The sequence below is a fragment of the Otolemur garnettii genome, unplaced genomic scaffold (genome assembly GCF_000181295.1).
Source record: "Otolemur garnettii isolate 467f Iridium unplaced genomic scaffold, OtoGar3 scaffold00223, whole genome shotgun sequence".
NCBI classification, from domain to species: Eukaryota; Metazoa; Chordata; class Mammalia; order Primates; family Galagidae; genus Otolemur; species Otolemur garnettii.
The window spans coordinates 370,419-383,202 of record NW_003852618.1 but is presented as its reverse complement, the minus strand read 5'-3'; the positions used below and the strand labels follow the sequence as shown (position 1 = coordinate 383,202).

Genomic DNA, 12,784 nt, shown 5'->3' with positions numbered 1-12,784 from the left:
ACTTGCGAATGTTCAAAAGCTTTGTCTTCAATTTCAGAGATCCTTTCTTCTGCCTAGTCAACTCTGTTACTAAGGGATTCTACTGTATTTTGGGATATGAAAGTGGAGAGGCCATGTGGCAAAGAATGCAGGGGGGCAGCAGGAATGGGGAACAGCCCTCCTTTAGCTCCACCTTGAGAACTGGCAAGGATATAGGGACCTTAGTCCTACAACTGCCAGAACCTGAATTCTGCCCACAGGCTCCACATAAACTTGGGGGGAGGACACCAAACTCAAGATGAGGACACAACTTTGTAAAACCCTGCACAGAGAATCCATCCACACCATGTTTGGGCTTCTGACTATGGAAATCTAAACAAATGAGTGCCATCTAAAGCCACTAAGTTCGTGGTAATATGTTATACCATAAAAGGAAATTTATACATGGTCCACAGATAAACACGTATTTCTTCCACTGAAATGAGTTTATGAACTGCATGAAATAAAATCTCTCTCAACATTTTTTATTGTTTTTCATTTTATGATTTTTATGTGATACAATTAAAATTTAATACACTCGTATTTCATTCATTCATTCAACCAAAATTTTAGTGTTTATTATGCACTAGGTATGCATTTACATATTGGGGTTATAACTTTGATCAAAACAGCCCAAAACCCCTGTGCTCATGTGCTTTACATTCTTGAGCAGTGTTTTTCAAAATTTTTTATCTCACAGCTCACTTAAACCTATAGTGAAACTTCTGTGGGACACTTAAATTATGTTGATCAAAAAAAGCATAAAAGAAAGAGTATACTTACTATGCTCTAAATTTCTTTCAAAAATAATTTAATTAATGGTCTGTAAAAATTTTCATGGAACACCTAAGATCCTCCTGTGGCATACTGTGCCATGGCACACTGGTCAAAAATCACTGTTCTAGAGGTTTCACAGAGTGAGACAGAGCTATTGCAGTGTTTTAAGTTAAGAAATAACAAGCCTTGACTCATATTAGCAGGATTGCTGATCACCGTGAGGAGAAGAGTCATGGGCAGCAGGTAAGTGGACAGTGCCAGTGCCATAGTTCAGGAGTAAGAGGTGGTGGGATTAAAGGGAGAAGGGGCTTGAGGGATGAGAGGGACAAAGGTAAGGGCTGTAGAAGCAGGAGGTGAGGAACAAGAACAGAGGGAAAGAGTTCTAAAGCAGTGGAATTCTCAGATTTAAACACAGTGTTTTATAGATTTTTAATGCACATGTCTACAGAGCCTGTCAGGGTATTCTTTGCATTTGGGACTAACAACTAATTTCCTCCTTTTATTAATCAGGCTTAAAAATAGCAAGTGTCCCAATAAAATATACACAGGATTCAGATGTGAATAATTCATAAAAATAGATAAGGATGAATACTGGTAAGGGGCATTTTGACTGCAGTGAACATTTCCAACCCTGAGGTAATTAAAGTCTGTATAGGCTCTTGGTTGCAATATACAGTTTTTGAGGAGATGTCCTGGAAGAAGGCACACACAGAACTCAGGACTATGGAATGAAGGTAATTTTAAAAATACAACAATGAACAGTTGGAGATTATACAAAGACTGGTGTAAGATAGAGCATAGGGTAAAAAGTGCTAGGCACTAAGAACAGAGTGATTTGGACAAAAGACAAGAATCACTGCTGACCAGGAGTACCGAAAGCAATACTCACTAGACACAGCATACCATCCCAGCCCTAAGTCATATATTAGCAGTGATAAAACTAAGGCAAGACAGAAGTGCAGTGGAAAAGATATGTTAGGAGTTCAATCATGCAGCTAAAGATAAACTACTTGTTTTTTAACCTTGATTCTCTATTTGAAGCTTTCTGCTGTGCTGTATTTTCTTATGCCTCAGACTTGGATAAAAGCCAGTGAGAAACACTGGAGTGAGCTACACCCTTGTCTCTTTGTGGGAGGGTTTGCTGGTATTGCCCTGTCTGGGTCTCTCAGTTCAATACAAATGGACTGAGTAGGTGTTATTTATTTGCTTTGGAGTCGCAATGACAGACTAGGAAAGCAAAACAGAGGAGTTTCTTCCTCTAATTGTAATGCGTTTAGTCACATTTCTAAATCAAGGACCCCATATCACAGCTATTACAGATTAGATTCCAGAGCTTTCGGGGGTTACCATGATTGTGCTATTCCCTGTGGTTAATAAGCAAGAAGGAAACTGGTCTCTATAAATAGAGTCTCTATCTGGTGCATTCAGACACAATTTCTCCAGGTTTACAGAGAAAACCACTGTCTAAACCTCTTGTCCCAGGGAAAGTTCACTCTGGCATCAAGTTTCCCAGGGTAAGTTTTCTTCTAGGAGAGTCCAGGGGGAGAACTAAAGAGTAGAAGGTAGGGAGTCCAGTTCAGGGAGAGGATTCTGGGGCGGGAAATGTCAGGGAAATCGCTAGGCCCAGCCACAGTTCCTGGGCCAGGACAGTGTGACAAACAGTGCTCAGAGTAGAAGAGGAGTTAAGGCAAAGTTCCAGGCGGCCAGGCATAGCTCTCAGGGTCTCAATCCCCAGGGTGGTTCCAGGGTGGAGAAACTGACACAGTGGATTCCTCTTTCCCTGGAGTTTTCACTACTACTTCTCCCAACCAGTGTCAGGTCCTTGGTCCGGGACACTCCTGACGCGACCTCCAGTTCTCATTCCAATTGGATGTTGCTTTCTAGAGAAGCCGATCAGCGTCTCCGCGGTTTCCGGTTACTAAGACACTAGGGACCTCCGAAACCCCTTCCCAGAGGATGGGAGTTGGGGCGCCCGGAACCATCCTCTTGCTCCTCTTGGCGGCCCCGGTCCTCACTTTGACTGAGACCTGGGCGGGTGAGTGCGGGGTCGAGAGGGAAACGGCATCTAAGGGGAGGAGCGAGGGGATCGCCCGGTGGGGACACAGGACCTGGGGAGCCGCTCCGTGAGGAGGGTCAGGCTGGATCTCAGCTCTTCCTCGCCCCTAGGCTCCCACTCCCTGAGATATTTCGCCACCGCCGTGTCCCGGCCCGGCCGCGGGGAGCCCCGCTTTATCGAAGTTGGCTACGTGGATGACACGCCGTTCATGCGGTTCGACAGCTACTCGAAGAATCTGAGGATGGAGCTGCGGGCGCCGTGAGTGGAGCAGGAGGGGCCGGAGTATTGGGAGCAGGAGACATGGAACGCCAAGAGAGACGCACACATTTATCGAGAGAACCTGCGGACCGCGCTTCGCTACTACAACCAGAGCGAGGAGGGTGAGTAACCCGGGTTAGGGTCACAAGTCACAATCCCTGAGGTTCCCCACAAAGAATGGCGCGTCGCCTGAGTTTCCAGGTCCGAGAATCACCCCGCGGCTGCAGGACCCGCTGACACCTTCGACCCAGGAAGGGCTCACAGGGATTTTTCACCCAGTTTGGTTTTCAGTTTAGAAACAAAATCCCCGCGGGTTGGTCCGGGCGGGGCGGCTCTGGTGGGCGCGGCTGACCGCATGGGCGGGGCCAGGGTCTCACCCGGTGCAGTCAGTATCTGGCTGCGACCTGGGGCCAAACGGACGCTTCCTCGGAGCTCACTATCTCCACGCTTACGATGGCTCTGACTACATCGCACTGAATGAGGACCTGCGCTCTTGGACCGCGGTGGACACGGCGGCTCAGATCACCCAGCGCAAGTGGGAGGCGGAGGGTGTGGCCGAGTATTTTAGGGCCTACCAGAAGGGTGAGAATGCGGAGTGGCTCCGCAGATACCTGGAGAACTGGAAGGACACCCTGCAGCACGCAGGTACCAGGGGCCCGCGGTCGCCTTTCACATCTCCTGTAGATCTCTAGGAATATTATCCTACCTGTGGTTCAGAGCAGGAAGACTCCCCATTGTTTCCACAGAAGGAGTCAGGGCCACCCTTCTCTCTGGGACAGTTAAGGGATGAAGTCTCCTGGGGAACAGGGGGGAACACAGTCCCTGAAATACTGGCCAGCAGTTCCCTCTGACTCTGCATCAGCCTTGGGCATTATGAATTTTTCTCTCAGGCCTTGTTTTCTGCCTCACTAAGAGTATTTGGAGGCCTGATTACAGCCCTTCTGAGTCACTGGCATACACTCAGGTAAGGACCAGAAGTCCCTGTTCTCTTCATGAGAGTCTAGAACTTTCCAAGGAATGGAGGATTATCCCAATTCCTGGATCCATCTGTTAACTGAGTATTGTGCTCTTTCCCCCCACCCCATTTGTCCTATCCATTCTCAGGATGTCACATGAGCACTGCTGGAGTGTTCAGTGAGAGGATGCAAAGTACCTGAATTTTCTGACTTTTCCCCACAGATCCCCCAAAGACACACATCACCCACCGCCCTGTCTCTGATCGTGAGGCCACCCTGAGGTGTTGGGCCCTGGGCTTCTACCCTGCGGACATCACACTGAACTGGATGGGGAGGACCAGACCCAGGACACAGAGTTTATAGAGACGAGGCCTACAGGGGACAACAGAACCTTCCAGAAGTGGGTAGCTGTTGTGGTGTCTTTTGGAGAAGAGCAGAGATATACATGCCATGTGCAGCACCAAGGGTTGCAGGAGCCCCTCACCCTGAGATGGGGTAAGGAAAGAGTGGGAGGGTGTCATGCCTCTTCTCAGGGTAAGCAGGTGACCTTTGGAAACTGTTCAAGAAGGTTGGGCTGAGGCCTGGGGTCAGACCTCTCACCTTAATGTCCTTTTCCAGAGCCATCTTTCCAGCCCCTTATCCCCACTGTGGGCATTGTTGCTGGCCTGGTTCTCCTTGGAGCTGTGGTTGCTGCTGTGATGTCTAGGAAGAACTCAGGTAGGGAAAGGGTATTGGGAAGGGTCTTGGTTTTCTCATCCCACTGGCGTTTCAATCCCAGGCAGAAGTGTTCCTTTCTCTGTTGCTGTGAAATTCCATTCACACACACCTCTTACCTAGCCTGGGGTCCTTTGTGCCAGCATTTAGTCTTGTGTAAAATACCAGTGACAGTGAAAGACAGAGGTTTCACTTAGATGGTTGTGGTGATGGGGACTTGATGCCATCGTCAGAGGGGAAGGACCTTGCTTAGGACAGACCTCCAGGAGGGCAGTTGATTCATTCTTTCCTTCTTTTGTGTTTCTTGATCCTGCTCTAGATCTTTAGTCACAGTTCTGGAAACCTCTGGTTTGCAAGATAAGGAGGTTCTTTTAGGACTTCATGACCATGCCTTTTCTCTAACTTCTCATAGGACATTTTCTTCCCTCAGGTAAAAAGGAAGGAGCTATGCTCAGGCTGCCTATAAGTATGGGAGCAATAATTCCTGAGACCTTCGGGCTAGTAGAGAAGAGCCTGTGGAGGAGCTCACCTGCCCCATAATTCCTTATTTAGCCACATCTTCTGTGGCCTCTGACCAAGTCCTCATTTATTCTACCCCAGGCAGCAACAGTACACAGGCTCTGATGATTCTTGCTTGGTTTATAGAAGTGAGGGGGACCTGATATGGGAGGGACTAGGCAGAGGACATACAGTTGGGTTGTGGGGATTCTGTGATTTGAACATTTTGAGTATATTGTGTGCTGTTGAGGGTGTCACCACTTACTATGATTGATCTGAGTTTTTTCCTGAGTGTGTTTTTTAATAGCATGAGACAACTGCCTGTGTGGAACTGAGTGATGCAGAATTTCGTCATGCCTCTTCCTTGTGACTTCAAGAGCATCTCATTTCTTTATCTGCAAAGGCATCTGAATGACTGTGCATCCATGTTCAAGTAACGTGAGAAGGTGAAAAGGCCAGCCCACACCCATGTCTACTGTGGCTCCCTTTACCACACTGACTTGTGTCCTTTCCTAGTCATCTTTCCTGTTCTAAAGTGTGGGGATGGGATGTCTCCTCTTCTTGTTAAGTTCATGATGTACAAGCTACTTCCCTACTGAAAATACAAAGTTGAATATCAATTTGTTTTGTCAAATTCTTGCCCTGAGTTTGGTGAGTTAATTAAATGAAGAGATTACTGAAATTAAAGAAAAGAAATAAATGGAAGACCTGAGAACCTTCCAGAATCCATGTGTTTTCTGTGTTGGGTCTGCTGCTGGTAGGGACAGGAGAAGGCTGTGAAGAGCTGAGTGTGGACTGGACTGTACCCAATTGGTGCTTAGTCAGCCAAAGGCTTTATGTTGTCACTGCTTGGCTGAGTTAGTCCTCACTGCTCCATTGTCCTTGCTTCCTTCAGTAGAACCCTGTCTCAGCAGGACCTGTGATCACAGGAGCTGACACATGGCCCAGGGTGGCCCCTACACACAGGAGACTCTATGGTATGAAGAGATGAAATTTCACACCTGTTCAGCTCTGGCCCTCTTTCTAAGGCTTTCCTAGATGGTGTTTTATATATTTCCCACAACCTTTTTATTATTTTATTTTAAATTTATTTTAAATTTTTATGAATACAGAATAGTTGTCTCTATTGATGAGATACATGTGATGTTTTGATATAAGCTTACAATGTGTAATAATCAAATCTGAGTAGTTAAGATTCAGCACCTCAAGCATCATTTCATTATGTTGGAACATAATAAATCTTCTAGTTATGTTGAAATATACAATAAATCATTGTGTCTAAAGAATATTTTTGAGATAGGGCCTCTCTTTGTTTCCTGGGCTAGAGAACAGTGGTGTCATCTGTAAACTCAAACTTCTGGGCTGAAGCCTTCCTCTTGCCTCAGTCTCCTGAGTAGCTGAGACTAGAGTTGCTCCCACCATTCCCAACTTTTAAAAAAATTGTTTGTAGAGATGGAGCCTTACTATTGCCCAGGATCTTCTTGATCTGCTGGACTCAAGCAATCTTCTCACAGGCATGAGCCTGCTCATCCAGTCTGTTTTGGTTATATAGTTGCCCAACTATTTTACTAAACACTCCCTCTTATTACTTGCATCTGTGTTTTTGTACACATTAAATAATTCCTCTTCACACACACCCCTCACTACCCTTCCAAGCCTCAGGTAACTACCATTTATTCACCTCATCTATAGATCAAATTTTGGGCTCTCACTTGACAGAACGTGCAATATTTCTCTTTCTGTGCTTGATTTATTGCACTGAATGTGATGTCCTCCACTTGCATTCATGTTGTTGCACCTGACCTTTTTAAAGGAACCAGATTCTGGAATTAGAAGAGAGGAAGGATCACATCACTTCTGTCTGAGATAAATTTCCTCTTCTGTTCTTCCCTGAACCCTAACCTTAGTTAAGTAATCTTTAGAGCTGGCTCCATTCCAAATTCATGGATTGATAAATCAGGCTCTAAGTTAGATTTATACTTGTTTCAAAAATTGAACCCACAGTCAAGGATTGTTCATTCCCCAGAGAGAAATATCACTGTGTGCTGCAGCATACAGGAGGGGTCAGTGTGGAAGAGAGTGAGGGAGGGCACACAATAGCACTGGGGAGAAAAGCACAGCCAGCAGTGATGTCAGTGTGAGAGGTTTGTCTCTCTGGTATCTCTTTGCCAGATATAAGATATACTGTTTTTGCATCTGGGAAACATCCTTGAAGTAAAAAACGGAAAAATTACAAGCATTGTGGAACATATGTTCTAGTGAGAAGAAACAGACTATATTCTATGAGCAGGGAAAATAAGGAAAGCATTTATGTTAGAATGTAAGTGTTACTGGGAACATGATGCAGACGGTGTGTTGGATCAAGAAAGGTGGCTATTGTGCTAGGTGGTCAGGAAAGATTTGAAGGACATGATGAATTGTTTATGAGGATGCCTGGCAAATTCATTCAAGGCAGAGGAACTTCCAGAGCAAATACACTGGGGCAGGAAGGTGTCTGTGTTCTGGGAAGAGCAGGAGCCTGGAGTGTTGCACAGAAAGAAAGGAAGATGAGGTAAGAGGTGGAATCAAAGCAGGTAGGCCTGAAGAGTGTGGGAAGGGTGAGATATTTGCTCCGAGTGACATGGGGAGTTAGACGACAGTTTTGAGCAGAAGAGGGATGTGGTATGACCTCTCCTTTAAAAAGATTTCTTTGGTTGCTGCACTGAGAACAGAACCTGGGGCAAGGGGACAAGTGAGGAGTAGGGAAACACCAGGAAAGGAGGGCAGGATTCCAGACAGCACAGGGCGATTGAGCAGTAGAAACTGAAGGAAGTGATGGCTTCTGTGTACATTTTGAGGATGGACTTTACAGCATCTCCTGATGTATCTGGGGTGTGAGGAAGAGGAGTCCAGGAGAACACCCACAACAGCTGTGAGCCATGTGAGCAGAAAAACACAGATGTAGTCATTGGAGAGTGGGACAACTCTGGCAGGGGCATGTTTGAGGAGGGAGTGCCACAGGCAGACAGGCAGAAGAGGCATCCACTAGGAATGTATGGGAGGGAGCTGGGGGTTGCAGCTAGACAGACAAGTCTGGACTTTAGATGAAATATTTGCACTGGAGAAATACAGGGTGTCCATAAAATTCATGTGCAATGTAAAATAGACAATTATGGACACTCTGTATAAGTGGGAGGTGACATCATATAACTAATATTAATAATCGTGAATGCTTGTGAAGGGGTACCCAACTAAAGAGGATAGTATCAAAAATCTGGTGGACAGTCAACACCTGCAGCTCATCTTAGAACTGGCTCTAAAATCAGGGCTGGGCTTGAACCCACCAACCTTAGTGCATGCGGCCGGCTGGCTGAGGGAACACACCTACACACCTTCTGAATCTTGATTCCAGTAACGTTTACTTTCCCACATGCACTGAGGCTGGTAGGTTCAAGCCTGGGCCTGGCTAGCTAAAACAACAGTGACAACTGCAACAACAACGAAATGGCTGGGTGTTGTGACCAGTACCTATAGTCCCAGTTACTTGAGAGGTTGAGGCAGGAGAATCTCTTGAGCCCAAGAGTTTGAAGTTGCTGTGAGCTACCACTGCACTCTACCCAGTGTGACAGCTTGAGTCTCTGTCTCAAAAAAAAAAAAAAAAAAATCTGGTGGACAAAAAGGTTTTATGGATTTGAGTCAGCCTCAATTCCCAGACATGCAAATTCTTCCTCAAAGGGTTCATGTTCAAAGAGGCCATGTGTCAGTAATGGAGGTTAAATAAATATAACAAATATTTATTCATCAAGCTCTAACATTACCATTGATGAGTGACTGGCAACAACAGAGAGTAATGTTAAGACATGTATCAAGAATCGTTCCATGAAGAGATCAGTCAGATATCTGTGGTGTTGTTCTTAGAGTTGAAATATATATGCTCACAACAATTCACCAATACATGGAATTCTTTTTCCTATAGTCACCACTTTGAGTCCCCTAATATTAATGTTAGTTTCATTCAACATTTAGCATTTCATTAAAGACATAGATATTCCCATTTCCTCAATGTAGGTTTTTTTTTGGTAAGTGGCTGTAAACTCTATTGGAGGAAAACCATCTGAATTTCTACTGAATAGATTTACTATGACTTTATGCTAAATGATAGTTGGGTTCAGGAAGAGATTGAAGAGGAACTTGTTAATTTCCTCAAACACAACAATGAAGACACAGATTACCAAAACCTCTGGGATACAGCTAAAACAGTCCTGAGAGGAAAATTTATCACGCTAGATTCCTTCCTACCTTTGAAAAACATAAAGTGAACACATTAGCACACTCACATACCACCTTACAGAATTGGAAAAAGGAGAACAATATAACTCCAAACAGAAGAAAAGAAATAGCCAAAATTTGGGTGGTGCCTGTGGCTCAGTGGGTAGGGTGCCGGCCCCATATATATACTGAGGTTGGCAGGTTCAAACCCAGCCCCAGCCAAACTGCAACAAAAAAGATAGCTATGCATTGTGGCGAGTGCCTGTAGTCCCAGCTACTTGGGAGGCTGAGGCAAGAGATTCACCTAGGTCCAGGAGCTGGAGGTTGCTATGAGCTATGTGATGCCACCGCATCACTCTACCAAGGGTGATAGAGTGAGACTCTGTCTCTAAAAAAAAAAAAAAAAAAGAAAAGCAAAGAAAGAAATAGCCAAATTTAAATCAGAGATTAATGAAATTGAAAACAAACCAAAAAAACATTCAAAAAGTTAACAAAACAAAAAGTTGGTTTTTAAAAAAGTAAATAAGATAGATAAACACTTGACCAGACTTACCACAAACAGAATAGTAAAATCTCTAGTAGCCTCAATCAGGAATGATAAAGGGGCAATAACGACAGATGCCACAGAGATACAAGAGATTACCTCTGAATACTACCAGAAACTCTATACCCAGAAATTTGACAATATAAAGGAAACACATCAATACTTGGAATCACACTCCTTCCCTAGACTTAATCAAGATGAAATAGACCTTCTGAACAGACCATTTTCAAACACTGTGATCAAAGAAACAATAAGAAATCTCCCAACAACAACAAAAAGCCCAGTCCAAATGGCTTCACACTGGAATTCTATCAAATCTTCAAAGAAGAGTTTATACCTATACTGCAAAAATTATTCCAAAAAATTGAGGAGGAAAGAATCTTCCCCAGCATGTTCTATGAAGCAAACATCACCCTGATACCAAAACCAGGAAAAGACCTAACTAAAAAGGAGAACTAAGAACTACAGACCAATTTCACTAATGAATATAGATGCAAAAATTCTTAATAAAATTCTAGTGAATAGATTATAGCTTATAATTAAAAAAATACATCACAATCAAGTAGGTTTCATCCTAGGGATGCAAGGCTGGTTTAACATATGCAAATTCATAAACATAATTCACTGTATCAATAAGAGCAAAAACAAAGATCATATGACCCTCTCAATAGATGCAGAAAAAGCATTCAATAAAATTCAACAACTTTTCCTAATTATAATGTTGAAAAGTATTGGCATTGGTGGCACATTTCTTAAACTGATAGAAGCCATCTATGACAAATCCACAGCTAATATACTGAATGGAGTAAAACTGAAAGCTTTTCCATTCAAGACTGGAACAAAACAAGGGTGTCCTCTATCACCACTACTATTCAACATAGTGCTGGAAGTTTTAGCCAATGCAATTAGACAAGATAGGGAAATTAAAGGCATCCAAATGGAGGCAGAGGAAGTGAAACTCTCCCTCTTTGCCAATGATATGATCTTATACTTAGAGAACCCCAAAGACTCAACCATAAGACTCCTGGAAGTCATCAAAAAATACAGTAACATCTCAGGATATAAAATCAATGTCCATAAGTCAGTAGCCTTTGTATATGCCAATAACAGCCAAGATGAGAAGGAAATCAAGGACCCAATACCATTCTCTGTAGCTCCAATGAAAATGAAATTCCTAGGAATACAACTCACAAAAGAGGTGAAGGACCTCTATAAAGAAAACTATGAACCCCTAAGAAAAGAAATAGCAGAAGATATTAACAAATGGAAGAACATGCCATGCTCATGGCTAGGAAGAATCAACATTGTTAAAATGTTTATACTTCCCAAAGCCATCTACAGATTCAATGCTATCCCTATTAAAATACCAACATCATACTTTCAAGACCTGGAAAAAATAATTCTTCATTTTGTGTGGAACCAGAAAAAAACCCCTATAGTCAAGGCAATTCTTAGTAATAAAAACAAAGCTAGGGGCATCAGCCTACCAGACTTTAGGCTGTACTACAAGGCATGTGATCAAAACAATATGGTATTGGGCCAAAAATAGAGACATAGATATTCGGAACAGAATAGAAAATCAGGAAAAGAAACAAACATCTTACATCCACCTAATCTTTGATAAATCAAACAAGAGCATACTCTGGGGGAAAGAATTCCTATTCAATAGACATTGATGGGAGAATTGGATATTCCCATGTAAAAGACTGAAACAGGACCTGCACCTTTCTCCACTCACCAAAAATTGGTTAAAGACGGATAAAAGACCTAAATCTAAGGTACAAAACACAATCCTCAAAGAAAATGTGGGGAAAACACTGGAAGTTATCATCCTGGTGAAGGACTTTACGAGGAAGACTTCTGTGGTATCACGACAACAACAAAAATAAACAAAGGTACTTAATGAAACTGAAAAGCTTTTGTATAGCTAAGGCAACAACAACCAAGGCAAACAGACAAGTTACATATTGGGAAAGGATATTTGCATATTTTGATTCAGACAAAAACTTGATATGTAGGATCTACAGAAAACTCAAATTAATAAACATAAAAGAGCCAACAATCCCTTAGATCACTGGGCAATTGAGATGAATAGAACCTTCTCTAAAGAAGACTCACAAATGGTTAGCAAACATATGAAAAAATGCTCATCATCTCTGATTATTAGAGAAATGCAAATCAAAACCACCCTGAGATACTTACATCACAACCTACTTGATTGTGATGCATTTTTTTAATGATAAGCTTAAATCAATTCACTAGGATTTTATTGAGAATTTTTGCATCTATATTCATTAGTGAAATTGGTCCATAATTTTCCTTTTTAGTTAGGTCTTTTCCTGGTTTTGGTATCAGGGTGATGTTTGCTTCATAGAACATGTTGGGGAAGATTCCTTCCTTCTCAATTTTTGGAATAATTTTTGCAGTATGAGATACCATCTAACCCCAGTGAGAATGGCCCTCATCACAAAGTCTCTAAACTGTAGATGCTAGCATGGATGTGGAGAGAAGAGAACAATTTTACACTGCTGGTGAGACTGCAAACTAATACAACCTTTTTGGAAGGAAGTATGGAGAACCCTCAAGGAACTCAAGCTAAATCTCCCATTTGAGTCTGCAATCCCATTACTGGGCATTTACCCAGAAGAAAAAAGATAATTTTACCACAGGGACACTTGCACTAGACTGTTTAATGCAGCTCAATTTACAATTGCC

The 12,784-nt window shown here is 43.0% G+C and overlaps 1 pseudogene; it reads left to right on the top strand.

Moving 5' to 3' along the window:
- Positions 1–2,751: 2,751 nt before the first annotated feature.
- Positions 2,752–4,764, top strand: LOC100950481 (annotated as a pseudogene).
- Positions 4,765–12,784: the final 8,020 nt, after the last annotated feature.